General features: G+C 38.4%; 1 protein-coding gene across 2 annotated transcripts in view; it reads left to right on the forward strand.

Annotated features, from left to right (window-relative positions):
* CARD11 (caspase recruitment domain family member 11) overlaps nucleotides 1-27712 on the forward strand; it is a 2459919-nt gene that overhangs the window by 1472876 nt on the left and 959331 nt on the right. The window lies entirely within an intron of this gene.

The raw sequence follows: 27712 nt of genomic DNA on the forward strand, positions 1-27712 counted from the left end.
CAAACTTGTGACCTTCAGCAGACTGTGTTACACTGTCCACCTCCACTGGATGAGCAAGTGTCTTGGGTTAGGTATGTGTTGAGTTTTCCCTTAATACATCATACTGGTGAATTGCACTTCTCTTACATAGTGTGATTCACAGTCATGCATTAAAATGTGGTTTGCATGACTCTGAATTGCTCATTTGCACACTTTGGATGACTGCTTATTCATAGTCATGTATTAAAATGTGGTTTGCATGACTCTGAATTGCTCATTTGAACACTTTGTAATGACTGCTTATTCATAGTCATGCATTAAAATGTGGTTTGCATGACTCTGAATTGCTCATTTGAACACTTTAGATAACTGCTTATTCATAGTCATGCATTAAAATGTGGTTTGCATGACTCTGAATTGCTCATTTGAACACTTTGGACGACTGCTTATTCATAGTCATACATTACAATGTGGTTTGCATGACTCTGAATTGCTCATTTGAACACTTTGGATGACTGCTTATCTAAGTGCTATAGCATTCTGTACAAGTAAGTGGTTCATATACTTACAACACCACAAACAGAAATGACCAGTACAAACACATACATACACAGACATGCAGACACAAAGTCTTGTGTATACACACACACACACACACACACACACACACACACAGCCAGCTAGTGTCAGCACACTCTGCACCCACAATAGCCCCATTCATACCAGACAAAAATAATTTCAGGCTGAGCGTATTTAACACAAGTAGAGTACACGCATACATTCTCTTACAGTAAGTACTTAAACACATGCATTTTCTGTTGTCACTCGTACACTGTCCCAATAGCCACATAGGCACACATGCAAAAACACTCCACTACAATTTGTTTGTGTCTTTCGGCTTTTCCCGGTTAGTGGTCGCCACAGCGGAACTCCGGTCCGCTAATGATTGGTAGTTGATTTTTACATGCCGAGTTACCAGCCCTGACGCACAACCTTCAACGAAGGTATGCCCATTCATGCATGCCTCCACACAGAAGATGCTCTAGCTGAGAATCGAACCGGACAGCGTCTTACTTATATACCTGAATTAGTAGTCTGAGAAGGATAAAGCTGCCCCACTTCACCCTACTCAGATTCTTCCATTAAAATGCATCGTTGCAAGAAGCTAAATTGAAGAATTCACTTTCACATGTAGTGCAATTCCCTGCATGAATCTTGTGTAGTACAGACATCTGTGAATCACCGTAGTACACAACAATTCTTGCAGAGTAGACCACCAGGATGCCTCAGGGCCGTCTTAGCAGAGGCCGACTGCCGCATTTACATGGTGCTCTGAATGCTTAGTACAGCTGAGTTGTGGTAGTGACCAGAGAGTTATTTGTGAAGTGGGAATCCCTTGCTTAGTGCACAATGACACTTGCACAATTATACATAATATACAGAGTATCCATGAATTCAGCATTGTTCTCACCTTTTAAAACTATTTGAAACCATTAAAATCATTTCCATCACTACTAGGTTATTTGTTCATTTTACCAAAGCATTACCAGACAGTATGTGTAGTAAAGTGTATACTATTTTGTTGTATTAACAATGTAAAATAAACAGAGGTTACTTACCAAGAACAGTTGCGTTATTCAAATTGCCCCTGAATGTATTCATTCTCAGTATGATTTCTGTCTAGCGGCTTTATGATATTGGTAATTGTGGCATTTGAGGACTTTTAAGAAGAACAAATAAAGGGAAAAAAACACATGGCATGTCCAGGGATGGATGTCTGCTAAACAGACAGAACCTAAAAATGTGTTTGATGCAGGTTTGTCTAAAACGGCAGTCAAAACCTTCATATCAAGACTCCAAGGAAATGCTGACTGGGTGATCAGACTGAAATAAAAAAAATTCCATAAGACAGTCTGAAAGTCTGCCTCAGCTCAACTTTAGTGGTGGTAGAATAGAAAATGTAGTACTCATAAATGAATAATGTTGAAAATGAAGCAGATTTCTTCTAGTACATACATTTCACTACATACCATTTACTGTACTGTTCCTTGCAGTGTGACAACTTAGGTCCAGTAGTTTTCTGTATTTCACATTACTTAAGTATTTTAGAATTGGAGTCTTGCATGCAAGTGATAGGACCAAGGACCATGAACAACCAGTCAGCCAATAAACTGTTAGAAGCCATAGCAACAGGAGTTGTATATTGATGGCCTTTACTGATAGAGTCTCTAAAAGTACTTACTCTTCAGGGTATTCCTCTCAACTGTACAGATTTTCACTGAATGTCCAGATTTTTGCCTCATATTTCTGGTCTGTTTTTTTGTAAAACTGTCTTTTTCTGGCAAATTAAAAGCTGAAGTCAGAAAATAATGACAGACAGGTGAGTTTCAGACTTCATGCCCTTCAGAAAATTCATGCTAGTATGAAAGCTGTTATTCTGTCAACTTTCTAAGTTTGTAAGATCAATATTTAAAAATTGTCCCTATTTTTGGGCCTTTGTCCCCCTCCATTATTTATGGTTTTGTCCAGATTTCTTGCTTTAAGAGGTTGAGAAGTATGGTTCGTGTAGTGTTCACCAGCAGCTGCCTCGGTGACTCATGTTATACAGCATGTCAAATACTCATTGCTGGTGATATGAGGTGCTAGCCATCCACAGAAGTAATAGAAATCATTTAATCCTTCATCAGTCCCGGTTGCATCGATAACTGTGTATGTAATCAGGAAAGCATTGGCTGAGTCTCTGATTTCTTTTATTTTTTATTTATTTATTTATTTTGAGGCTGTATAGCTAATAGTAGTAATACTAGGCTCAAAAATCAATTTCAGTGATTGATTCGTGTACAGAATGCATTCCTGTAAATATTACTTTTGTCCTTCTTTTTTGAAAATGATTGAAATAAATTTTCCCATAATTCTTAGCATTAGTTTTTATGATGGCAAAATGGCAGCACTGCTACCTTCCTATCCTGATTCGTCTCTTGTCTTTTGTATGCGATTGTTAATTTCACCTGATTTTGAGTAGATTGAGCATGTCGGAGTGTGGAGCCTGAGTGTGGTTGGGACTTTATTAGGTTTTTAACACACTTCTTTTGTCTGCATATGACATCACCAAGCACTGATTTATTTTCAGTCAGAAGGATGAGGTAAGAACTACCAGAAAATTACTTGGGTAGTTTACTTAACTTTGGTCGTTTCTCTCGCTAATGTGCCCAGGTTGGAAAGTTGGCTAATCGGCTAGTTCCCTGCTTCTGGTTGAGCTGATCATAGTATTGTTGGAATATTTTACCTGGGACAATACTGGACATGAGTAGGACTGAAGAGACTGATCTCTCAATACAGAAAGGAGCTAGCAATCCCACAGATTCAGTGGAGGCCACTGTGTGCTCACTTGCATTTGCAGCTTTTTTTCTGTATTTATTTTGAAGAAGCAACTGTCTTGAACTGGACAGGTGCTTTATTTGGCACCTGTGGTCATCTTGTGGTTTCTTTTCACTGGAATTTTTTCCTTGTTGTCACCTCACAGCAAGATGTTCTCTGGTTCGATTCTCGGCTGGGGTGCCTTCTGTGTGGAGTCTGCATGTCCTCCCTGCATTTGTGTGGGTTTCCTCTGGGTACTCCGGTTTCCTCCCACGTTACAAAGACATGCATCTGGAGCGTTTCTCCCCAGGCCTCCGCTAAAAATTGGCTTTGCTCCAAGTTGGACTTTTCCAGCTAACAAATGTTAAATAAATAAATATTGTAAGTGAAAAACATTATCCTTGCTGGACTGTCTTCAGCACTGAGTCAGGAATACAGAGAGCTGGAAGTGTTTAATCAAGGCCATTTTCCACAGCATTGATCCCTAGTTAACGCTAGGGCTCATAAGATTCATAGGTGCATTTGTTGTTGCAAGGATAATGACTCCGGGGGGGACACTTTATAAGCCTATGACAAGTTTTAATGCCCTGGGGTTGCATCATGGGGTATATGTAGACTTAGTTATGGTTGGTCAAGCATTTACAGGCTGACTGTATCACTCAGAGACATACCATGGGTAAATTCTGATTCTCCATTCACTTGTCCAGGTATTACACTTGAATTGGATTATGGAGGCACTCTGCTTGACATGGATGGGAAGGGGAAGCCTGTTCCAGAGAAGGTGTAGTCTCTGAGACACATCTGTCCCTTCGATATACCTATTTATACTGCTGTGCACTTTTTTGTGTTGCTAGCACTCATTTCAGGATAAATTCTGCACTGATTGATAATGAGAGTCTTGGATAAAGAAACTCAGATCTTGTGGGACATGAACAACCTCCCTGAAAGGAATATCCATAGCTCTTATGTAATTCCAAGAGAGAGTGCATTGCAGTTAGTAAACAGTATTGGTTCAGAGTGTAACCTGATTTCTTACTACATTAAAAGCAAAATATAAGAAGGGGTTAATAATTCCCTTGGTCTGGTTCATTTAATGTTGCAGAAGTAAGATGTCTTCTACATTCCCAGGTATTTGTTGTTTGAAGTGGACCTTTGTTACTGGGAGGGTAGTTGTACAAAAGTAAATTAAGCCTTTGGCTATTGTCTCCCATTCCTTTTGGGGAGGGGTCAAGTGTGGTCCTCCTCCCAGGATCCCCTCTAGTGGTGGCTAAACTGTCCTACTACAAGCAGTATATGATATCCTGATGCCATGCACCATTTGATAGCATGCTTATCTTTGACCCCTCTTGTAGAACGCCAAAAAAAAAAAAAAAACAGCATTCCCCCACATTATCACAACTATACTTACAGGATTCCACAGATCTGCTGAGTCACTGTTACGCAACTCGGATTATGGCTGCATATAGAATAGACAAATAATGAACTGTAAACCAAAACCAACTAAAACACCGATGAAGATCAGGACTTTCAGAGAACACCAGGAGACAATACTTTTTAGCGTTTTCTTTCACGTTTATTACAGTGAACTTCTTCAGAAAAAGAAGAGACTTCCCACACTCTTCTTTTATACATACAATAAAGGAAATGATGTCATTGAATTAATTAACCACCTTAAATCATTAAACCTTGTATACATTAATATATAAAAAATCTTTATATATATATATATATATATATATATATATATATATATATATATATATATATAATATGAATTTTTCATCTTTTTGAATCCATATAAATTAAATTTAAAAAAGTTTTCACATGTATTTTGTCTCTTTGTAAAGTACTTGTGTGTATGTATATCTACATGTGGGCTTACTAAAATTCACCCACCTTTTTTCTTGTAAATACAAGTATAAACTTAATAAATATATGTGTGTATATGTGCACGCACCTTCTCAAACACTTTCAAATCTTCCTTTGCTGTTCAAATGCTTTCTTATTTTTATAAATATGTAAATGTTCTGTAGTACATTTCCTAAGTATCTGATTAAAAGTAAATGAATACTTGAATAAATAAAAACTGATCACAAAACTGTGAATGAATAATCAAATGTATGTCCAAATGAAACCTAACAAATTACTAATAAGTATATAAAAAATATATAAATATAAATAATGTGTATAAACATGAAATGCTGTTACTTGGCTAATTTTCATAAAAACATATTTAACTAATATTGTTCATACTTAATCTATCTGTCACTCAAAAAACATTTTAAATTGACCATCTCATTTAAACCAGGTGAATGATCTGCCCCTAACAAAAGTTGCCACAACGCTTCTCTTTGCTCCAGTTTGTTATTTAAATCACCAGTAAACATTCCCTGATCAATCTGTTCTAAAATGAAAAATTCAAACTTTTTGAAATTTTCACATTCTAAAGCATGTCTGGCTAAAGCATTGTTTTTATCCTTTTTTCTAATGGCCAGACCGTGCTCGTATATTCTACGTTTTAATACTCTCTTGGTCTTCCCAATGTAATAACATTGACATGTAGAACAGCTTGCCAAGTAAACCACAAATTGACTGTTACAATTGTAGTACCTTGAAGCCCACAAAGTTCTACCAAGATGTTTGATTTTAACAAAGGAAGTGTTACTGATAAATCTACATTGTTTACAGTTACTGCATGCGTAAGTTCCTTTCTTGTTGACAACCATTCTGTTTTGAGATTGTTCTAAATTATTTGTTATTTCTAGAATCAATTTGATATTCGTGACCGTTTTGTAAGTAAACTTTGGTAATATACCCAAAATGGTCACCAGTTCCTTATTTCCCAAAATGATGTTCCAATTCCTCTCAATTATGTTTTTGATAAGCCACATTTCATCTGTTATGGGTAAAGGAATAGCACTTAGGAAATCTTGTCTAATGGTGACAACTTCTTTGCTAACAATAGTGGGTGCCCCTACTGTGACATCCCCTGATGCCAAAATAGGCTTAGCCACCCCCTTTCTCAGTCCTGTCACTTCTTTTTCTAACTTTGTTAACCAACTGTTGTCATAACCTCTTTGTATGAACATATGCCTTAGCAATGTTAATTCTTCTATATATACTTTATCTTCAGATGTGAGTCTACTTAACCTTATCATTTGCCCTTTAATGACTCCCTTCTTCATGTGTTCTGGGTGAAGCCTGTCTTTGTGCAAGTATTGATTAACAAAGCAAGACTTCCTGTAGATTTTACTTTGTATCTTACCATCTATCCCTTCTCTTGTGAGAGTGAGGTCCAAGAAGTTTATTTGCTTACCAAAACCACCCATTTTGAAAAATAAAAATTTAGTGGTCTTGTTTAAATCATCCACCATACTTACAAACTCACTCTTCTCTCCTTCCCAAATGAAAAACAAGTCATCTATGTATCTGAAATAAAATATTACTTTTTGGAAACTCAAGTGTGTTTTCAGAAAATTTCGTTCCCAGTTGGCCATCACAATGTTGGCAAATGCCGGTGCAACTCTTGACCCCATGGCCACTCCGGAAACTTGTTTGTACAAGTTCTTATTGAACCTAAAAATGTTGTTCTCTAATACTACTTCCATAAGGGCACAAACTGTATTAACCCTTTCACCTAGGAGGTCGGTGTTGGTGGAGAGATACTCTCTCATATATTCCAACCCCTCCTCTTAGTTAATAGATGTATAAAGACTCTTTACATCTAAAGTCGCAAAAACTGCTTTCTCACTTGTGATTTTCATGTTATGTAATATTTCTAACAAGTGCCAAGAGTCTCTTAGGTAGTACTCCGAACTCTGTGCTATAGGGTTAAGAAAGTGATCTAACCATATGGAAATGTTTTCTGTTTTTGAATTTCTCGCAGATACAATTGGCCTAAATGATAATCCTTCTTCCATATTTTGTATTTTTGGAATCCCAAAAAAGGTTGCCATATTTGGGTTTTCTACTGTCAAAAAATCGTAATCTGTCTGGTTAATCTCACCCTGACAAAACATATCAAACAACATTACATCAATGTTTCTAAAACATAGTTTTACTGAGTCCAATGACACTCTAGAGTAATTTGTTTCATCATTTAAGAGTGAGTTCATAGCATTTTCATAATCAGAGTGATCCATAATAATGATTTTACCCCCCTTGTCGGCTTTCATAACTCTTACATTAGGGTTACTAGCCAACTGTTCTAAAGCTTCAAACTCCTCTTTACCTAAATTATCAGGTACTCCTGATGAATTTAACTCTCTGAACTGTCGTTCACATACGTTTTGAAACACCTGTAGTGTATTCAGTAAGGGTGGGTTGAATGTACCAAGTAACAGCATTTCATGTTTATACACATTATTTATATTTATATATTTTTTATATACTTCTTAGTAATTTGTTAGGTTTCATTTGGACATACATTTGATTATTCATTCACAGTTTTGTGATCAGTTTTTATTTATTCAAGTATTCATTTACTTTTAATCAGATACTTAGGAAATGTACTACAGAACATTTACATATTTATAAAAATAAGAAAGTATTTGAACAGCAAAGGAAGATTGGAAAGTGTTTGAGAAGGTGTGTGCACATATACACACATATATTTATTAAGTTTATACTTGTATTTACAAGAAAAAAAGGTGGGTGAATTTTAGTAAGCCCACATGTAGATATACATACACACATACACACAAGTACTTTACAAAGAGACAAAATACATGTAAAAACTTTTTTATATTTAATTTATATGGATTCAAAAAGATGAAAAATTCATATTATATATATATATATATATATATATATATATATGTATATATATATATATATACAAAGATTTTTTATATATTAATGTATACAAGGTTTAATGATTTAAGGTGGTTAATTAATTCAATGACATCATTTCCTTTATTGTATGTATAAAAGAAGAGTGTGGGAAGTCTCTTCTTTTTCAGAAGAAGTTCACTGTAATAAACGTGAAAGAAAGCGCTAAAAAGTATTGTCTCCTGGTGTTCTCTGAAAGTCCTGATCTTCATCGTTTTTTTAGTTGCATATAGAATAGCCTTTTCATGCACATAGCAGAGATTATGACTTGTGGAACCAGCTGCAGACTATGGACACTATACAGTTTAAGGAAAACAAAAAATATGCCAGAGGCTTAAATACTTCGTGTTCTCTGAAGGATGTAAGTGAGTAACTTACTCTGTTTGTTCCTCTCAGCCAAGAAAAACTCACAGGTGGATGTAAAAGTGGGGTATTTTACAGCAGAAATGAATTGAATGTTGTCTGATTATCTGTTAGGTGATGGGCTACCAGTGTAAGTGAATACAGATATGAGCTCTTTTAGAAGAAAGAAAATCTCGAAAAAGGCTTTCAATTCATGCTACATTTGTTTTATATATATATATATATATATATATATATATATATATATATCACTCAAATTTGACCTAGTAAAGTGTGATTTCGCAAAGAATATTCCACTGTTGAGCAGACAGTATGTTAATAATAGATATCTGTGGCCACAAGTGACATTTATTAGTCATAAGTGTATTTAAGGTAATAAAGGAGTGTAAGCAATTAAAGAAAGAAAGAAAAAAAAAGTGCCTTCTCTTACCTTACATTCTGGAAGAAAGTACAGTTGAGTAAAATCTTACCATAACGCTAGATGTCCTTGCCTTCACCACTGCAGTATTCTTTACAAATGGGATTCCCTGCTGTGAAGTCCACCGTCCAGCCACTTAACCAAAGTCTACCATTGCTTTAAGGTACACTGAATGTCATCTGCATGCTCCTTGCATAGAGTAGGGCATAAGGGTGATGTTCAGGCATACAATCCTCAGAACCTCTTTGCCACCAGTCCAAATGCTGTTTTAACTGTCAGTCTGTTACCTCCGTCAGTTTTTTTTTTACTGTGTTACTGTTTGTTGGCATTTCTGTGCTTAATCCTGTTTGCTTTAGTCCTCACAGCTGCAGATAAGTACCCAGTTGGATTTTTGGTTATTTTTTCTCTTTGTTTTGTGCTGTTTGCTCTTAATGTCATCCAGGAAAGGTAGATGTCAGTGTGGGAGACTGATTCCCCCATAAAGACTGCCACAAAAAGTGTCTTTTTTCCTAGGTGCTGCTCACGACCATACGTCTTGTTTGATTTGTCAGGCGTTCGTCCCCAAAACTCTTCATAGTAGGTTTTCTTTCCTTTCCTTGTACCCTTGAGAACCAACATCTTAAACTTCTTGCTGCAGATACTATGGATGGAACTTCCTTCCCTGAGGGTCAGCCATCAGGGAAGAAGAAGGTGCATAAGGTAAGACTGGAATCTTCCTCTGCCTGGAGTTTCTCCTGAGGTTATTATGAACCCGGAGGCTTGCCCGGTTGTTTTGTCAGATTCTTCTACCATGTCTGGGTTGGAGGCCGGTGAGGATCTGGCAGGCAGCACATCCAAAAAGGCTTTGCAGGTGTCTGTTCGGGCGTTCAGAGAGAACTATGGTTGACTGTTTCCAAGGTGTCTAGAGGGGTTCCACAGTTTCTCTTTAGGGAAGATGTTTCTACTGCAGTTGTGGAATGCCGTCCTGAGTTTGGGCCTTCTCAGATTTCTAGGATGGGTGTCTGCTTTGTGAGACCTCAAAGGTTGTAAGGTATGCTTCTGCTTAGAACTACTGCCTAGAAATGCTTTCCTGCAAGAGCGACATTAATCCTGGCTTGTATTTGTAAATGTATTTTACTAGAAGAACTGGAATCTTTCTAAATGAGATGAGTACAGGTCAAGAAAGATAAGGGAAATGCATTTGGCAGATATTCATCAAACAAACAGTCATAGCAAGTCTTGACCAAAAGTTTTTCGTGGTGTGCATTTCAATACACAGTGTAGGAATGCGTCACTAATCTGTAGGGCATCATGGTCACATTAGGTGTGTAAGGCGAGGATGTTTGTTAGTCCTGTCCATGTGGCTACCTGACTTTTGTCACATAATTTAGAAGTTAGAAGTCACAGCAGCTAAAGCTATGAGCCAAGGTGCTCAGAAAAGTGAAAAGCAGCATGATATATTAAATGACAGGTAGGTCAAAGTGTATTCTGTTAACAAAGAAGACAGACGTTAAAGTGGTAACAGTGACATTGTGATAGTCGCCCTTCTAACGCTGGTAGTATTTTCATGGTAGGTGGTACAACATACCATGTGATGATCAGCTACCACCCCCCCTCCATGTCACCCTGACACACAGCTAAACAAACATCCCTCCCTATCAACCATAACACCATTCTCTTGGGAGGTTTCAACAATCCTACTAGTAACTGGCAAACCTCCTCCACCTCAGATTAATGCACACAAAGATTTCTGGACTTCGTTATTGGCAGCTGCTTAGACCAATTGGATCAAGTCCCAACTAGGGGTTCAACAGTATTGGATATAGTTCTCACCAATATAGCCATCCTATACTCAACACCTACAGTCTTGACGACCATTCAGTAACACTCACTAGGTAGGTAAAATCTGACTTACCACAAAACCCTCAGAGACTAATCTAAGGGAAACCTAATCCATCTAACTAATGACCTAGAGAAATGCAAGTGCTTCCTCACCTCAATGAGCACATCTGACATGCTGCTATGTTTTTGAATAATTTCTATGCCCACGTGTAAACAATGCATCAAGGCATCTTTCCCCATAAGACACAAACACAATATCAAATTCAGGGATAAACAGGTATGGTGGCAGCTTAGCATAAAAAAATATACAGTAAGAGGGACAAAAGTCATAACCTTTGAAAGCAAACTTAATACTCCAGGCTCTAGAGATGAATTCAGATCATCAGAGAAATCAGAAACATAACTAAACCTTCAAACGAAGTATGAATTGAGAATTGCTACCTCTGTTAAGGTCAAACAGAAAGCCATCTTTAGCTATGTCAGAATCCTTAGAGGTAATGTCCAGAGCTAATACAAATCACGATAACTTACTTGTCTCATGAGGATATTGTTAATGCATTAGCAGACAAATTCAGCTCTACCATTCCTTCTCTATTTCTCTCTCTCTCACGTCACAGATTTATTAGTACAACCCAACACCCCCTCTGATCACCTCAGAACAGGTACTGAATGGTCTCATTAAACAGTTAAAAGTTCTTGCTCCATGGGTCCTGATAGTTAACCAGGCTGTCATCATGTGAGAACTAGACAATGTCTGGAAGACTTGTTGCTAGGCTTATTCAAACTCAGCCTTTCCACTTGACCCATGCCAGATAAATGGAGAACTGCAGTAGTCATCCTACTCCACAAGGGGAATCCAGTACTGTTCCAGGAAACTACAGACATATAAGCATCACCAATATTATGGAACTTAAAAAAAAAAAAATTATTATTAACTTTGATTGAAATACTTTTGATCAGTCTGTTTTACCTCTGTAATCTTCATGCATTCTATGTTTGTATATTAACCTTTGTGTAATCTGTATGAGGAGCTTTTCTCCCCAGGACTCCATTGAAAACGGGTTCTTCAGGCCCAATGGACTATCCTGGTTAAACAACTGCAAATAAAAATAAAAATAAAACTTGTTAACAAGGATACAGGCAATCTGCAAGTCATAGGCCCAAGCCAGTTTGTGTTTGTTAATGGCAACATCTGCCGCCTTAACCCTGCAGGCTTCTTTCCAAGACTGATGCATTATCCGAGAGCTCTTCCATGTCTCATTTCATGTAGTCCAGGGAGGTATGTCTCAAGTCATTCACTCCAGCATGGACAATGACAGAATCGTATTTGTACTTGTTGTGGAGTGACTTGAGTGCATGCATTATGTGGCGGATCCTGGCACCCTACAGGCAGCTGACTGTAATTTTCTCCTTGTTCAGCCTGGTGAGTGTGTCATCAGTGTGCCTGACTATAGAGTCACCTATGACTAAAGTGTTGGGTACATTGTCTTGCCTTAGGGGCTGTTGTTGGGTGGCACACTGGTGTTGTGAGCTATGTGTCACTTTGGCTGTGACTGGTGTTTGTTTGCATTTCAGCTTTGGAGGTCCTTGTTGCGTGGGCAGGTTAATGTTAAGGGCCTCCGCATGTGTGGGTTTAGTGTTGCTATGTGTGGGTGTTGATGGTGTGGGTTTTGAAGGACTATGAGTTGCCTGAGGTGAAGTGCAGGTGTTAACCTTCTCTCTTGACTGTCTAGCACAATCTTGGCCAGAGAGAGCTTTGCTTCCAGTTTGGCTATGTAAGTGCATCTCTCGCAGCTTGTAGTGTTGGGTGGTAGGAGGAGAGGGTTGTCTGTGTACATGAGGCAGTTGCCGCATTGCCCCAGTATGCCCAGATCCACCCAGAGGACAGGAGAAATCACCGGAAGCTGACCCTTGGACATGCCTGTTTAGGTGCTTTTTTTGTAAAGTACAAGAGTTGTTTTCCCTTACCTTTGCAAGGTACTTTGCAATTATAGGCTGTTTAGTGCCTATGATTAATTTCTCCTTATTGACAAGGAGAGTTGAGTGCTTGTATCAGTTTCAGGCTTCCTAGTGCTTTCCAGCAGGTTCTAGAGCAAGTGCTAGTCACAGGGGTTCAGATTTTAGTGCTACTACTGAGAAACCAGCTAGTTCTAAGGGACAATTTGAAGAGCAGACTTTCTGTCAACTGAAACCATGGACTACTGAACTGCTTTCCCTGGGAAATTAACCACTTGGCCACCAGGGTGAACCTTGTCCTCTTCCCCAGGGTAGTGCGATCTCGAGGTTGTTATATTAAGTTAAGGGGTGTGGGGGAAAGCCCCCCACTTGGGTGGGTTTAATTTCTTTCTGTTGACTTTTTTTTCCCTGGTGGCCAGGTGGTTTGTTTCCCAGGGAAAGCTGTTCAGTAGTCCGTGGTTTGGGTTGAATGCTGTTTCATTGAAGTGGAGTCATGTCATTGCCATTTACAGTTTGGGGCATTGTGACTAGGCTACTAATTTTCCTCTAGATCGACAGTGTAGTATTAACATTTGAACCCGTAAACACAGAGCATTAAAAACATTTATAGCAGTGAACAACAATGAAAATAAAGCAGTCTGCTACCTTCTGCTTTTTATCAGCCATGACTGATTGAAGCATAAATCAGCTATAGAAATTCACTGGCAAGGTAAGCGATTGCAGTTGCCAAAATCCTAGCCCTACTGCAGTTACCAAAACCCTAGCCCTGCTTAACATAAAGGATGGACATTGAATGAGCTGTGAGCATAAAGAAGGTAAATGATGTTCACTGATCTAAAAATCCTAAAATGAAGGTGCTATGCCAACCCAACAAAATATTCTGCACACTTTTGTACAAGAAAGTAGAGCTGTACAGAACTACAGTACCATACACTCCTGAGTGAGGCAAGTTATTGGCTGCTACTTCTGAAAGCTGCATAACCTGTTTAGAGAAATGTAACAAGAACAAGGTGTCATCGCTCTGTGGAAGAGAATTACCTGTATGCATCCTCCCTGCCCTATAATAATGAGTGATTGTACTGAACTTTCACTTTTAAAACTCAGGAAGAATGTTATGTCTGCGATTAGGTGGTGATGTGAGTCAGTAGACAGGAAAACTGCACACCATGGAAGAAAGGCAAGTGGTCCTAAACATGAAATACAGCATGTATGAGACCTGCAGTGCCTTGCCTAAAGAAATGCCTGCCACATAACTTTGGCAGAAACTTGAGCTATACCTTACACCAGCAGAATAACAGAATATGACCCTGGAATAAATTAAAAATATATCAGACTAAGCAAGGCCCACGGTACTGGACTCTGTTTTGTGTGCAGTTGTGAACTTACCTGAACTTTTGACATTTCATGCAAAGAAAAGCTTACATCTGCTGTTTAGCAGCAGGTGTCTCTTACGTGTTCTCCTCTTCTGTAGCCGTGCGTATTCTGTGCTGTGTGAAGCATGCAGAGGTGCTAAGGGAAGCTGTATTTTCATGCTGGTAATTGGGAACTGTGAATAAAAATAAGGAGGTATAGGAAAGGAGTAATATACTCTCCAATACACTTGCAAAATGCGGCCATTTAATGCAGTATAGAATTTCTGACTGTCAGCATCACCTTGACTAAAATATACGACCTCCTTGTACAATTCAAAGCTGTAGCTGTGACCTCCGTGTATAATTCAAAGCTGTAGCTGTGATATCATCTGTGCCTATTAACTACATTGCATTCAAGCTGGCCACACCTCCCATGTACCCCTCAGGCTAAATTTTGCACATTGTTTGGGGGGCTAGCACCCTGCAATATACATACTTGTGTCAGATTGTGTAATATTTATAGACAGCCCACCTTCACTATGGTAACATGGATTCAGTCTTGAATATTTTTACGGTGAAAGCCTTCCTCTGTTCTTAAGAGTAAATCTTGGTGGATGTTATCTTTCTAAAATATTAGCTTTTGCAGTGTCCAGGGTCAGAAGTCCTTCCTTCAAGTGACTTCCCTGCCACTTACTGTTATGTCTGCTTGGTAAACGCATAGTTGTCCTGGTACCTTGGCTGACATTTTTGCCAGCTTTTACTTTACGGGAATAGCATACTATTGCTCTGATATGTAAAATCATTACAAATTGGCAGCAGCAGAATGTGGCAATAATGCAGTGTAATCTGTTCGTCTAATTATTCCTGCCAGAATACTGCTGCCTGTCTCATTAACGTAATAAATGCTTTAAAGGTTTAATTGATTTTTGTCCTGTTCCGACTTTTCTGGATAAGTAGCAGCTGGGCCATGCAATACTGATATAATGCGATTCAGTTTTTAGTATTTCTGTTTGATTCTTACTAACCTTCTGATAAGTCATTTGATTGACTTTGTTCTTGTCTACACCACTCATGAAAGTGGCATATAAACAAAGGAGTAAGGTAATGTCTTTATCCTGTTTTAACGTGTTCGCAGCAGGATTCTGCTGCCGATCTCATTTGATTTATAAGTAACTAAACTGATTTTGCTCTGCTTTGTGTGAGTGAATAACTACAACAGCAGAATAGTTGGCAGTGCTCTCTGACAGCTATACAGGTTTACTGCCTGACAAGTACATTTTTTTTCTCAGAGGTCATCAGATCTGTTTTGTTAGCTCAGCCTTGCTCCACTTTTGCTGTAATAATTTTTGTTTAAATTTTAAGGAAGACAGCTTCATTCAGAAAGGCACAGATGAACCTGATTAAAAATGGTGCTTACTGTACTGTGACTCTCTGAGATGTAGAACTAAAAGGAATTAGTTTAGGGGCTTGTCGTGCTGAAGGCCTGACTAATTTTTCATCCTGAATCCTGACCCCTTTCTAAGGAAACATTGTTCGGTCCCTGAGATTTTTGACTATTACATTTAGTGTTTCAGAATGTACATTGTGCTTTATCCTTTGATATTCTCATCACTTTGCCATCTTGTCATAGTTCATTGTTTTGTTGACTTGGCTCATTGGCACACTTGTCTAATATCAGAAGGTTTTACTGCAATGTGGTCACTATAATACAGTGCATTGTATTCTGTTACTGAGTGGCCTGTTTCTTTCCTGCAAGTCCTGCCTCATAAATCTGGATATTTTAGTAGGACATTGTTCTGACAGCCATGTGTTTGAAATTGCAGGGTTGCGATTTAGTTGATAATTTAGGATGCGATTAATTGAAATTGGTATTTCTGCCTAACTCAATGCTACAGCAAACCAGCTGTCTACAGTAAGTAACAGAAAAGCAGGTGGTATAGACTTCCACACAAATAGAGTTTTCCGAAATCCTGCATAACTGACTTTTGGCTAAATCTTTTCATGTTTTTTCCCCTCTATGTTTGCCACCTGCAAGCCCCTCCTTCTAATCCGTTTAGAATCCATTCATTCTCCAGTGTGTGGGGGACGTTTGATTGAATTTTTAGTTTTTTCATTCATTTGGGAAATTATTCTACAGCAGGTGACCAAGAACCAGTTTGTACAAGTCAGGATCTTTGGTCAGAAGCCTTCATAGATGTGTCTTCCACTAACTAGTTGTGTCTTTCTTGGCTGCCTCTGGTGCTAGCAGTTCCTTTAGGGATGGTGGTGAAGGATCTTGCTCAGCAGATGGTTTCTTTCATTTTCTGACATTAGTGGGGGAGGGACATTATTTTATTGAGATAATACTTTGCTTTATGAAGTTCCATTATACCCTGCTAAAGTAATAAAATGTGTGTTAGAACACTTGTCTAAAATCTGTGTTAGAACACCTGTTTGAAATGTGTGTTAGAAACAAGTCATGCCATTTGTTAGTGTCCCATGATTACTGACAATGTTGTGTTTATTCCAGGTTCTGATCCCTGACAGTGACAAGAACTTGCTCCTGTCTTTCTGTTTATCTATGCAACTGCAAATTTATTTATTTTTATTTTAAATTGTTTAGCGGGAGTGTCCGTCTCGGCTCGTAGCCCATTTTCAGTGGAAGCCTGGGGAGAAAAGCTTTAAGATATAATATTATAATATGACATACATAAGGTTAGCATGTATTTACAATGCAGGTACCATACAACAGGTATTATAAAGTGTACACTAATTTAGATTATTTATATGCTTTAGGGAAACATCAGGGGAAAAAATGCAGTGGGGGCTAGAAACAGTTGTAGAGGATTAGGAGTAGGAAGCAGAGAGTGAAGTCTGGTCAGTCTGGGGAAGGGGAGGAACATAGCCAGTTATTTGTAAGATGTTCATTGAGAAGCTTTATGAAACTGGAAGAGTTGGTTGTGAGAACCATATCCTGGGGAATAGAGTTCCAGATTGTAGATATTTGTTTGGAGAACAGAGAATCCCTGTGACTATTATTTGATCTAGTGACCTCAAGTAATAATTTGTTGGATGATCGGAGGGATCTACTGTTAGAGTAGGGATGGAATAAGTTTTTGAAGGCAGGGCAGTTATCTGGTTGCTGTATAATGGTATGGGTGGTTAGCTGGTTGAAGGTTAACAAATTTGGAAGTTTGATCCAGTTTACTTGGCGGAGAGCTAAGCAATCGTGGGATCTGTTTGTGTGGTTAGAGGCTAACCTGGCTATTTTATTGTAGCAGGTCTCTAGCTTGTTTAGGTCAGTTTTTCTTACATTTGTAAAAATTGGGGAGGCATTTGACAGGTTGGATAGTAGATTTGTTGTGGCAATGGCCTGTCAGGAAGTTTGGGTGAGGAAGGGCTTGTTTCTGTATAGAGACCCTAGTTTGATGTGTTATCGTTTGATTGTCTAGGCTAGACATTGGTGATGGTGATTCCTAGCAGATTGATGTGTTCCACTGGTTCACGTTCGGTGTTGGCGGAGGAGTAGAGAATGAAAGGGGTGGGGGCTGAGCTGTTTTGTTGTTTGAGAGTAGCATTGATTTGATTTTATTGGGGTTAAGTATGAGTTGACTGACAGACAGATAATGTTGTATGTCTGTAAATGCTTTTTGTTATTTGTAAGAGTTTTGGAATAGAAGTGGCTGCACAGACGAGTGACGAATCATCTGCATATTGTGCAATGGATGCTGATTGGGTTGCTGAACTGAGATTGTTGGTAAAAATGATAAAGAGTAGTGGTCCACGGCTTGAACCTTGTGGTACACCTACTGAGACTGGTAGTAGAGGTGAGAATTCATTTTGTCACTTGACTGCTTGTCATTCTGACAGGTAGCTATGAAACCATAAGATGGCTGTTTGGGAAAGGTTTAGGGAGGCAAGTTTGTTGAGAAGTTGTTGATGGGAAACCTTGTCAAAAGCCTTTGACATGTTGAGGAAGACATGTGATACAAACTGTCCTTTGTTTCTAAGCTGATTGACTGTGCCTGTGAAACCTTTGATGTTTTTGTTGAATTGTGAAATAGTTGTTTTATTTTTTTATCAGTTCTTACTTGTTTCTTAACTGATGGTAATTAAGGAGGGATGTTTGTTTTTTGATGGTTCAGTAGTGTGACCAAGCTCTTTCTCTTTGATACATGAGAAGTTTGGTTTCTTTTGTTAGCCATGGGGTTGGTTTTGCTTTAGTACAAATTTTTCTAAGGGGAGCCAGGTTGTTGGGGATATCAAGGAATTTATTGTTAAGGTACTGGACTTCTTCATCTAATTGTAGATGTTTGATAGAGACCGGTCACATTTTTTAGAGGGGAGTTAAATATTTCAGTGTCAAACTTTTTTGTTACAGATAAGTTTGTATAGGATGTTTTTAGAACGGCATACTTTGTATCTGAGAAAATAGGTGGGCATATGGTCGCTGAGAGTATCTGGGAGGCAGTTGACATGGTGGCATAGGGAAGGTCTACTTGTAATCTAGGCTAGATTTCCTGTTACTGTGTTTATCACCTCTAGTAGGAGAACAGCTTATTTGAGAGAAGACAAAGATATTAATGTAGCTGGTTGGGTTTTCATAGGTACAGGTTAACCAATGAAGGTTGAAATCTCCTAAGATTATTGTTTCCTGGTCAAAGTTGATGCTGTCCGGTTAAGAAGGTTTTATATTGTAATAACATTGTTACCAGGGGGATAGCATACTGCTGTTATGATAATGTTTTTATTATGGTTTAGTTACAGGTGTGAGACTAGAATTTCTGAATTAGATAGCTCAGGGTTGAGGAGTTCTGTTCTTTGAAGTGTAAGTGTAAATTTCTATATAATAGCAATACTGCCATCACATTTGTCAGGTCTGTCAAGTCTGTGTATATTGTAACCTTGGGTTAGAATTTTGCTATTGTTTGTGTGTAATTTTAAACAGGTTTCAGCTAATGCTGCTATGTCTGGAGAATAGAGGGGAAGGGTGGAGTGGAATTCATTGATTTTGCTCAGAAGACTTCTTAGGTTGATGTTCATTATTAGGAGGTCAGAGCTATTTTGATGGTGTGTGAGTAGGTTTTTGGGGTTGAAACTATTATCTGGATGGGGGGAGCACAACTGGAGTTGAGAGTCTGGATTGGGGTGAATGTCACCAGCTAGGGTTGAGTAGAGATAGGAAGGAAGGACATTGGTGGGATCGTTTAGTAATTTAGAATAGCCACTTAGCAACTTAGCAAGAGTGGGCTTATTAGTGGGAGGTATATTTTAGGGAAAAGAGTTCAGTGGTGGTTTTGTTGTAAAGGTGTGGGGATATTATAGTGCCTGTGGGTAAGGTGTTTGTTAGTATAGTGGTGATTAGTGTGGGAGAGTAGATATGAGTGATCTATAGGACACGGTAGGAGGTAATTAGCTAGATTGTTGTCAGGAGGATGAGTAATAAAGTGTGTAGAAGTGTCATTTTAGCAACGGTAGGGGTACTGGAGTTAGAATTGGAGTTGTATAGATGGGAGTATAGCAGTGTTTGGATGACAGAAGGTAAGGTGTAGCGTAAAGTGAGAGGGGAATGGGATAGTCTGTTGTTGAGTTGTAGAGCAGTTTGGAGTAGATGGATTTAAAGTGTTGTAAATGTTGAGTGAGATGTGTAATTTATTGTTAGATGGTTGTTCAGGAAGAGATAGAAGAGCTGTGGAAAAGGAAGAAATAGAGGTGAAACGGAATGTAAAAAGGTGGGGGAAAATAGGGGTGACAAAAATAGAAAGTACCGGTGAAATGGTGCTTCAGAATTGTCCAGCTGAACGTGACTAGTCTTTCTGTAAATTACAGATGACAGAATTACTTGTACAGACCTATGAAACCAACACTACAAGCCATTTCCTGTTTATATCATGTTTTAGTTATAGTTTTTTAAAACTGCAACAACTGTAACTGCAAATGTAAACTAAAGCACATTATAACATACTGTCCTACGTCATGACTAAAAGTGGGCAGCATTGTTTAGTCCAGTGCCCACTGCACATACATACATAAATAAGTGTCCTTTCTAAACTATTTTTATTTACCATAAGTATCTTCACTTGATAAAAAACATTTGTTGTTTATTGTAGAGAAAGATTGATAAAAAAAGTATGCAAGTAATATTCCTTTACGCTCACGGAAGGATAACACACCGTTACTGTTCAGCCTGAGCTTCAATGGAAAATTGTGATGTTGCTACTGAAGCCATATGGGATTGATAATGGTGTATGTTTATATCTGTCCTACTGTTCTATTTATTGCTCAGAAAGAGAGTAATAACCTTGTGATTGTTATAGTTGTTTTCGTAGGGGATGGTGAGATGTGCAAGAGTTATTCCAACAGGAAAAAAGTAATGACTTGTACTCTCATATATGGGAAGATTGTGTCCCTAGATTCCTATGACTGTAAATTCTACCATCTTCATACTGCATACTGTATGCGTAGTAAAGGAGAACCTTTGAAAAGAACATCACATCCCTGGCACAATCCCATGTGTTCAGAGCTGGTAGTACAACCCCTCCCCCCACCCTCCAAAGCATGTTACTGCTGGTGTATCCCTTTGCTCGCCGTCTGTAGTCAGCTGAGAGTTCAGGAGTTGTGAGGAAATACATGTATATGTCAGTATGTACGTATGGCTGGAGGTCGGCCGTAATGTGATTTAGGAACAAGCACTTGTACATTTCAGCACATATTTTTAGCTAGAGGCTGAACATGAGAGTTGCAAGCAGTTATAGATTTCAGTACATACTCTGAGATGGAGGCAGGTGATAACTCAAATCGCTGAATGTTTTTATATACCCTCTCTCGTGGATCACTTTTAATAATTAGTAGAAAGAAAGTTATCTTATTATGTCAAATAAATGACTACTGATTTTTCATGGATTAATTATTCTAAATATATTCCTGGGATCACTAAACTCACTTTGGGCAACTGCAAGAAACATTTCTACATCAGGGCACTCAAGAACACTACTTTTACCTAGTTAGTTCAGTCATTAACCAGCCTCACACTTCTACTGTAAGCTGCCCATTGCTTAGTTGGGTCATTACACTATAGATAAGTTATTGACTGGTCCATTCTAATGGGATTTGATCAGTTGGTTCCCCACCATTTCTCAATTAATAATCATTACTCCATCTGCACTAGTTGGGTTGACAGAAGTACTAAGGTTATCCCAGTTAATATGTATTGACCTTTTGTGCTTTCAACACGTCCTTCTTCACAGATAATTTTGGGGGCTATTGACTAGGCTGTAGTCAACCTTTTTCTGCATGAGTGAGAGTGTTTTCCATATTAGTAACAAAATGGTCTACTAGGAAGAGAAGAATTACTATAGACACTGAGCTCAGTGAAGGGTGGTAGTCACGAATGACTCACAGACTTTAAAAACATTTAGAGTCTGGGGCAGATGGTGGAGGCTTGCAAGGAGATGAAGGCTAGTACTTCAGCATGCGTACTGAACTGTTTCCTACAAAATCCACAATATGACAGTAATGTGCGCAGTGGTCCAGAACATTAAAGTCCTGTACAGTGGCAGAGCATTATGGAATGATACCAACCCTCACAACCAGGGGTTACTCAGTCAATAATTCTGTACTACTACACCTATGGTACAAACATCACCATCTCTACTAAGAGAAATTCTCAGACACACTTTATGTATCTCTAAAGACAAAGAGTATTTCTGGAACCAGCAAACAAATAGGAAAAATAACTCCAAAATGTTCTGGTCTTCCATCAACAATCTCCTAAATCCTGGTGGCAAAACCAGTCCTTGCCCACACCCCAACTTGCCTCTGGAGCAAATAGCTAGCATCTTTACCTCCAACTTTATTGACATCATTGCTAATATTTCTGTTACTTTTTCTCTACCTATCCCTAATAACAATACTATTTCTACACCCCCCTCAACACACTTTATCTCAGATCAGCCACAATACCTCAACTACTTCTACTCCATTCTGCAGTACCACCCCCTCCATGCTGTTCACATCATTCTCCCCAGCCAGTATTTAATCTCTCTCCCATCTCTACCTCCTACATCAAAAACCACCTCCTGAAATTTCTGAAATTTAAAGCCCTTCTCAAACTCAGCTGACAAAATTCCGGCCAAATTTCTTAAAATCACTGTTGATGTTGTAGCATATCCAGTAAGCATTCTTAGTAACAAATCTATCCAAGAATCCCTTGTCCTCTACCTCTGGAAAAAAGCAATCTTCCTAACATTTCATAAAGGTGGCCCATCAATAGATATCTCCAATTTCCGATCCATTGCTATACTTTCCCCCAATGTCTAAAACTCTTGACAAATGTGTGCATAAACAACTCTTTACACTATCTTCTAAACGAAAAAATCCTCTCTCCAACACAACATGGGCAACGCTCAGGTCACAGTGTATCCACTGCTCTAATATCCTTCCTAGACATGGTCAACAAAGCCCGAGATTCAGGATACATTGTATCAGCCCTTTTCTTGAACCTGTCAAAAGCATTCAATACCATCTCTCACTCTGTTCTCCTCACCCAGCTCTCTAGTATAGGACTATCTCCCCAGATCAAGATGCTTAATTGGTTCAAAAGATATCTGTCTAACAGAGAGCATGCTGCTAAATGGAGGACTTCCATTTCCCCTTACCTTCACAACTCTACAGGCGTACCTCAAGGCTCAGTTCTGGCCCCTCTGCTGTTTAACATTTTATCAACAACCTCCACCAAACCATCCTGCAGGGCTCTCTAGTCCAGTATGCAGACAACTCCACTGTGGAAACTTGGGTGCACAAAAAACACCTTTCTTTAAATGCCAAAAAAAAAAAAAAAACTTGGCCTTCACTCCTAAGAGAAATACAGTCGATAAAGCTGAGCTCATTCTACTCTCCGTTAACTCTACCAAAACTGAGCTGGTAACCTACACTAAATTGTTAGGAGTAATAATCGATGAAAACCTTAAATTTGATTTGCATATCCAAAATAATATAAACAAGACACACAAAAAACTTGGACTACACTATAGACACAACAAGTTCCTCTCCCTCCCAACCAAACATGCCTTAACACTGTCTTACCTGTTATGTTCTGTAACCTACGGCGCACCTTTGCTAACCAACCTACAGTCCTCCCTGAAATCAAAATTAGAAACATGCTATAACATGATTGCAAATTTTCAGCATATAGTATTACCCTAAAAAAATGACATTGGTTGGAATTCCCCCATTACCTATCACTCCTTCAACTCACTACTGTACATGAACTTATTCATAAACCACAAGACTGCCCCTTCTCACCCTTTACAATCCCATTAGGTCTCTGCAATCTGAGCACCAACATCTTCTTCAAGTTCATAAACCTAAGACATCTGCAGGCTGGTAACTATACTCTTGGAACATTGCCAGAAATTGGAGTAATCTACCTACAGCTATCCACATACAAGAAAAGCCTTCTAACTTCAAAACTGCACTCCACAATCATCCCAGTTGGGCATGTAATTGTTCATTTCCTCCCACTTCCATTACTTAAGTCACTATGTAACATTTTTTTCAGTTTTCTGTCTTGCCTAGTTTTGTGCCATTTTATTATTATTGTCTGCATTATGAACATGCTTAACTTTACTGCTAGGATAATGCTATATCAGCTTTAAGTATTTCCTACAAGTTTATTTTATGCAAATGTTCTAGCAACTTCATTGTTGTAATTTTCTCATTCTTTTTTGGAAACTTTGTATAACTTTATTTAATTATTGTTACTTTGGAGCTTTTCTCCACAGGCCTCAACTGAAAAAGGGCTTTTTGGCCCAGTGGACTTTCCTGGTAAACAAATGCCAATAAATAAATAATGTACTGTTTCATTTCCCTTTATTAGAATTATTGATCGTTCCACTCAGGACTGTGGATTGCATCCACTGCCCTTTATTTCTAGAATGCTGTCAGCAAACAAGATGAAAGATTAATAGCATGTCTCTCCTGCTGGTTCCCTATTGAAATGTCGTCACTTGTAATGCTGAGCGTTGGCTCCCTGTTGAAGTGTTGTCACTTGTAGTGCTGAGTGCTGGCTCCCTATTTAAGTGTTGTTACTTGTAATGCTGAGTGCTGGCTCCCTGTTGAAGTGTCGTCACTTGTAATGCTGAGTGCTGGCTCCCTATTGACATGTTGTCACTTGTAATGCTGAGCGCTGGCTCCCTATTGAAGTGTCATCACTCGTAATGCTGAGCGCTTGTTTTTTTGTCTTTTTGGCTTTTCCCGGTTAGGGGTCGCCACAACAGAACTCCAGTCCACTAATGTAACATAGAGCGCTGACAAGCCAAAATAAAAACTGAAACTACAGAAGAGCAATGAATCTTGAACATCACTCTTCTCCTATAAACTTCTTTTTTGGAGGCAGGTAAGCCCCCCAACACCCTCCGAACTTAAATGGAGTATTCGAAGCTGGCCATCTCAAGTTTGTTTTTCAGCCATTCATTCTCTGTGTTTTGGGACTCACTCTAGGGGTCCTAACATTTCACATGACTACCCTTTCTTGCTTCCTAAATCTTTGCAGACAAAGTTCAGATGGGTTTGATTTTGCAATAAAAGTTTTTAATTATTTGCACCTTTATTTTGTTTGCACTGATTCTAAGACAGATAACATACATTGCCTCTACTGCTCTTGGCTACTGCTTAATTCTTGACCGCATGTTTAATGATGAATCCCCATATAGTGTTGTTGCCTCTGTTGCTTAGAAGGATGCACTTGTGAACTGAATTGAGGCTGTACTAACATCAGTACTGTTTTGCACCTTACGTATCACATACTCAGAAGCCTGAACAAGGAGTTGATTACGAGATTTTGGTATTTGTTCTTCATCTTTTTAGTCAGAGTCTTCTGCCTGAAAAAGTAAATAATAGGCTTTCTGAATAATGCATGGCTGATAAATAAGTCTTTCAGAAATTAAGCATAATTTATGCCGTCTCACTTAGTGGTGTCTCTGCTCCTAAACCAGACAGGATGGTACTAAGTCATTTCCTTCTCACACATATACACCGTCAATAATCCCAGTTTGCATGGAAAACTTAGTGCTTCCCTGGTTTTTTTCTTGATGTAGAGAGTGTTCTCTGTAGGACATTTTCAAGGGTTACTCAGTGGTTGTAGTGAAATAAATATCAAAGTACGACCAAAGTAGGGCTTCATGGGATTCTTGCCAGCTCCATTCTGCTTCTGCTAATTTTATCATTCAAGGATACGAGAGCATAAACAATTTCAGTTTTTTATGTATTGTGTCATTTGGTAGGATCGCTATCTTTGTTAAAAAAAAGTTTGCAGACAGGCAATGAGATGTATCAACAGGAGGGCAGGTATGCGAGAATCAGCCTTTCTCTTACAAACCTTTAGGACATTATCCTACAGTTAAGCTAGAATTATTTTATTTTGATAGCAAAATGCAGTTGGCACCAATGCAAGAATACTACAATCTCTCTAGGGTACTGCAAGTTGTTTCAAACTGCAGGACTCACCTTACAACCACAGCTGCATGCCACTGACCGAGGAAAGAAGTGATGCATAATGCTGCAATTGCTCATTCAGAAATTGCTTCACATTGAAACTGAAGGAGAAAAATACGCTAGAAAAAATGTTAACCTTAATCAGACATTCCCAAGATCTTTTTCCAGTCCTCCTGTGAAAATCCCTATATAGTAGAGAGTCGATTATTCTAAACATTAATTATCCAAAACATCAATTATCTGAACACAGCCTTCCAAAATTTGGGGGTAGAAAAAATCATAAAGGCTGAATAAGTAAATGTTATACATATTCTCTTGTGCATTTTTTTCAGCCTGTAACCCGCTCGTGTGAAAAATATTCTTTATTGCCCACTGGAATCTCTGAATGTTTGAAAAGTGTATTCCTTGCATGCAGAAAAAACAAGATTTTAAAATATTTTTTTTTTATCCGGTTCAATCATATGCTTGATTATTCAAACTACCCCCTTTTCCTCCACCTATTACCAAATATAGGCAAAAACATGATGGGATTTATAAGGAGGAAATGCAGAATGGCAAAAGTAGAGACACTGAAACCATTTTTGTTTCACAATGGACCCCCTTCTGTCACCTTTTAGATAGCATGCACCCCATAAAAACAGAATCCTAAGTTGATTATTTCAATCAGACTCCTTCCCCACTTTGGGAGATGCATGTCTTGGGTACACAATTTATGTACAAGTCATTGCTGCTTATCAGATCACTGGGCTTTAATGTATCCTATCTTAAAGCGCCTAAACTTAATTTAAGTATTTTTCAATTCCTAGGTTTAGAGTATCCCGGTTAACGGTTTTACTAATACTTCATAATACTAAATAAGTAGGATATGTGTCTATAATTATAAGACAACAGTTAAATATAAATGCTCACTTTCATAGTTTAGTACAATCCATAGTTTTCATTTTTAATGTATCACTTCATACTTGACAAACGTTAAAGGACATATACAAATGACTATTTGTACAATAACTTCATTTAATTAGTTTTGATCTCTATATATTTATTTATTTATTTATTTATTTGCATTTGTTAACCGGGTTGGTCCAGCTGGGTAAGAATTACCCTTTTTCAGTGGAGACCCGAGGGGAAAAGCCCCAAACAGACATACAAATACATAAGAATAGAGACAAATTAACAATATTACAGAGGAAAACAATATTATGGGTACAATTGATAATGTTGTGTAAAATTTATATTTAACAGTTTTTTTAATTTGATATTGTCTGTAAATTAGTTTGTGATCCTGATTAAATACAAACGTATGAATAAAATTAACAAAAAAGGCATTCAAGCAGGGGACAGTGGTCACACTGTCTTTGCTGTATACTTGGATCTGGCAAACGAGTTTGACACTGTACCACATGATGAGATTATTAGTCCGCTAATGGCCTTAAACACTGATCCCCACATGGTAAGATGGATTGTAAACTGACTGAAGGGCAGAATGCATGTTGCCAGGGTCAGTGATGCCTCCTTAGTAAGGGGAAAAGGTGACCAGCAGTATCCCCAGGATTCTGTACTAGGCTGTCTCCTTTTTGGCATTCATATATCTGACCTACATACTGACAACAAGGATCTCTGGCTGACTAAATTCACTGATAATTGTAAGATGAGTGTAGTTGTTAGACAGTGATACTAATAACGTACAAATGACGTTAGCACCTGTTAACTCCTGCAAACTGAGAAAGGGCTCAAACTAAATGTTAAGAAGTGGGATATAATCTCCTTTGGAAAGGAGCAAATACCTGCTATCGGCTGTATCAGTGACCGCCCACTCTTCAGCAAGTCTGTGATCAGGGACTTGGACAACTGGGTCGATGGCTCCCTTTCCGTCAGTTACTATGTTCCATCTGTACTCAGCACAAATTGCTGGCTGAATGATTGGTCAGTTTTTTTTGCCTTTTTTTTTTTTTTTTATTTTTATTCATCTTAGACCCTTAGTTGTCTAGCAAAAATGAACATTTGGCTTAGCTGATTATGTACTAGCTACTTTTATTTAACTGGATTTTTTTTGTTTACTCGTGGTTCATTCGTATTTCAATATGCATTTGTATTTATGTAGTGTTTGTAGTGTTTCACTTTCGTATACTGCATCTTCGGATTTCTCTCTTACATCAACCATGAC

The sequence above is a fragment of the Protopterus annectens genome, chromosome 12.part0 (assembly GCF_019279795.1).
Source record: "Protopterus annectens isolate FY-2018-M chromosome 12.part0, PAN1.0, whole genome shotgun sequence".
Classification (NCBI taxonomy): Eukaryota; Metazoa; Chordata; order Ceratodontiformes; family Protopteridae; genus Protopterus; species Protopterus annectens.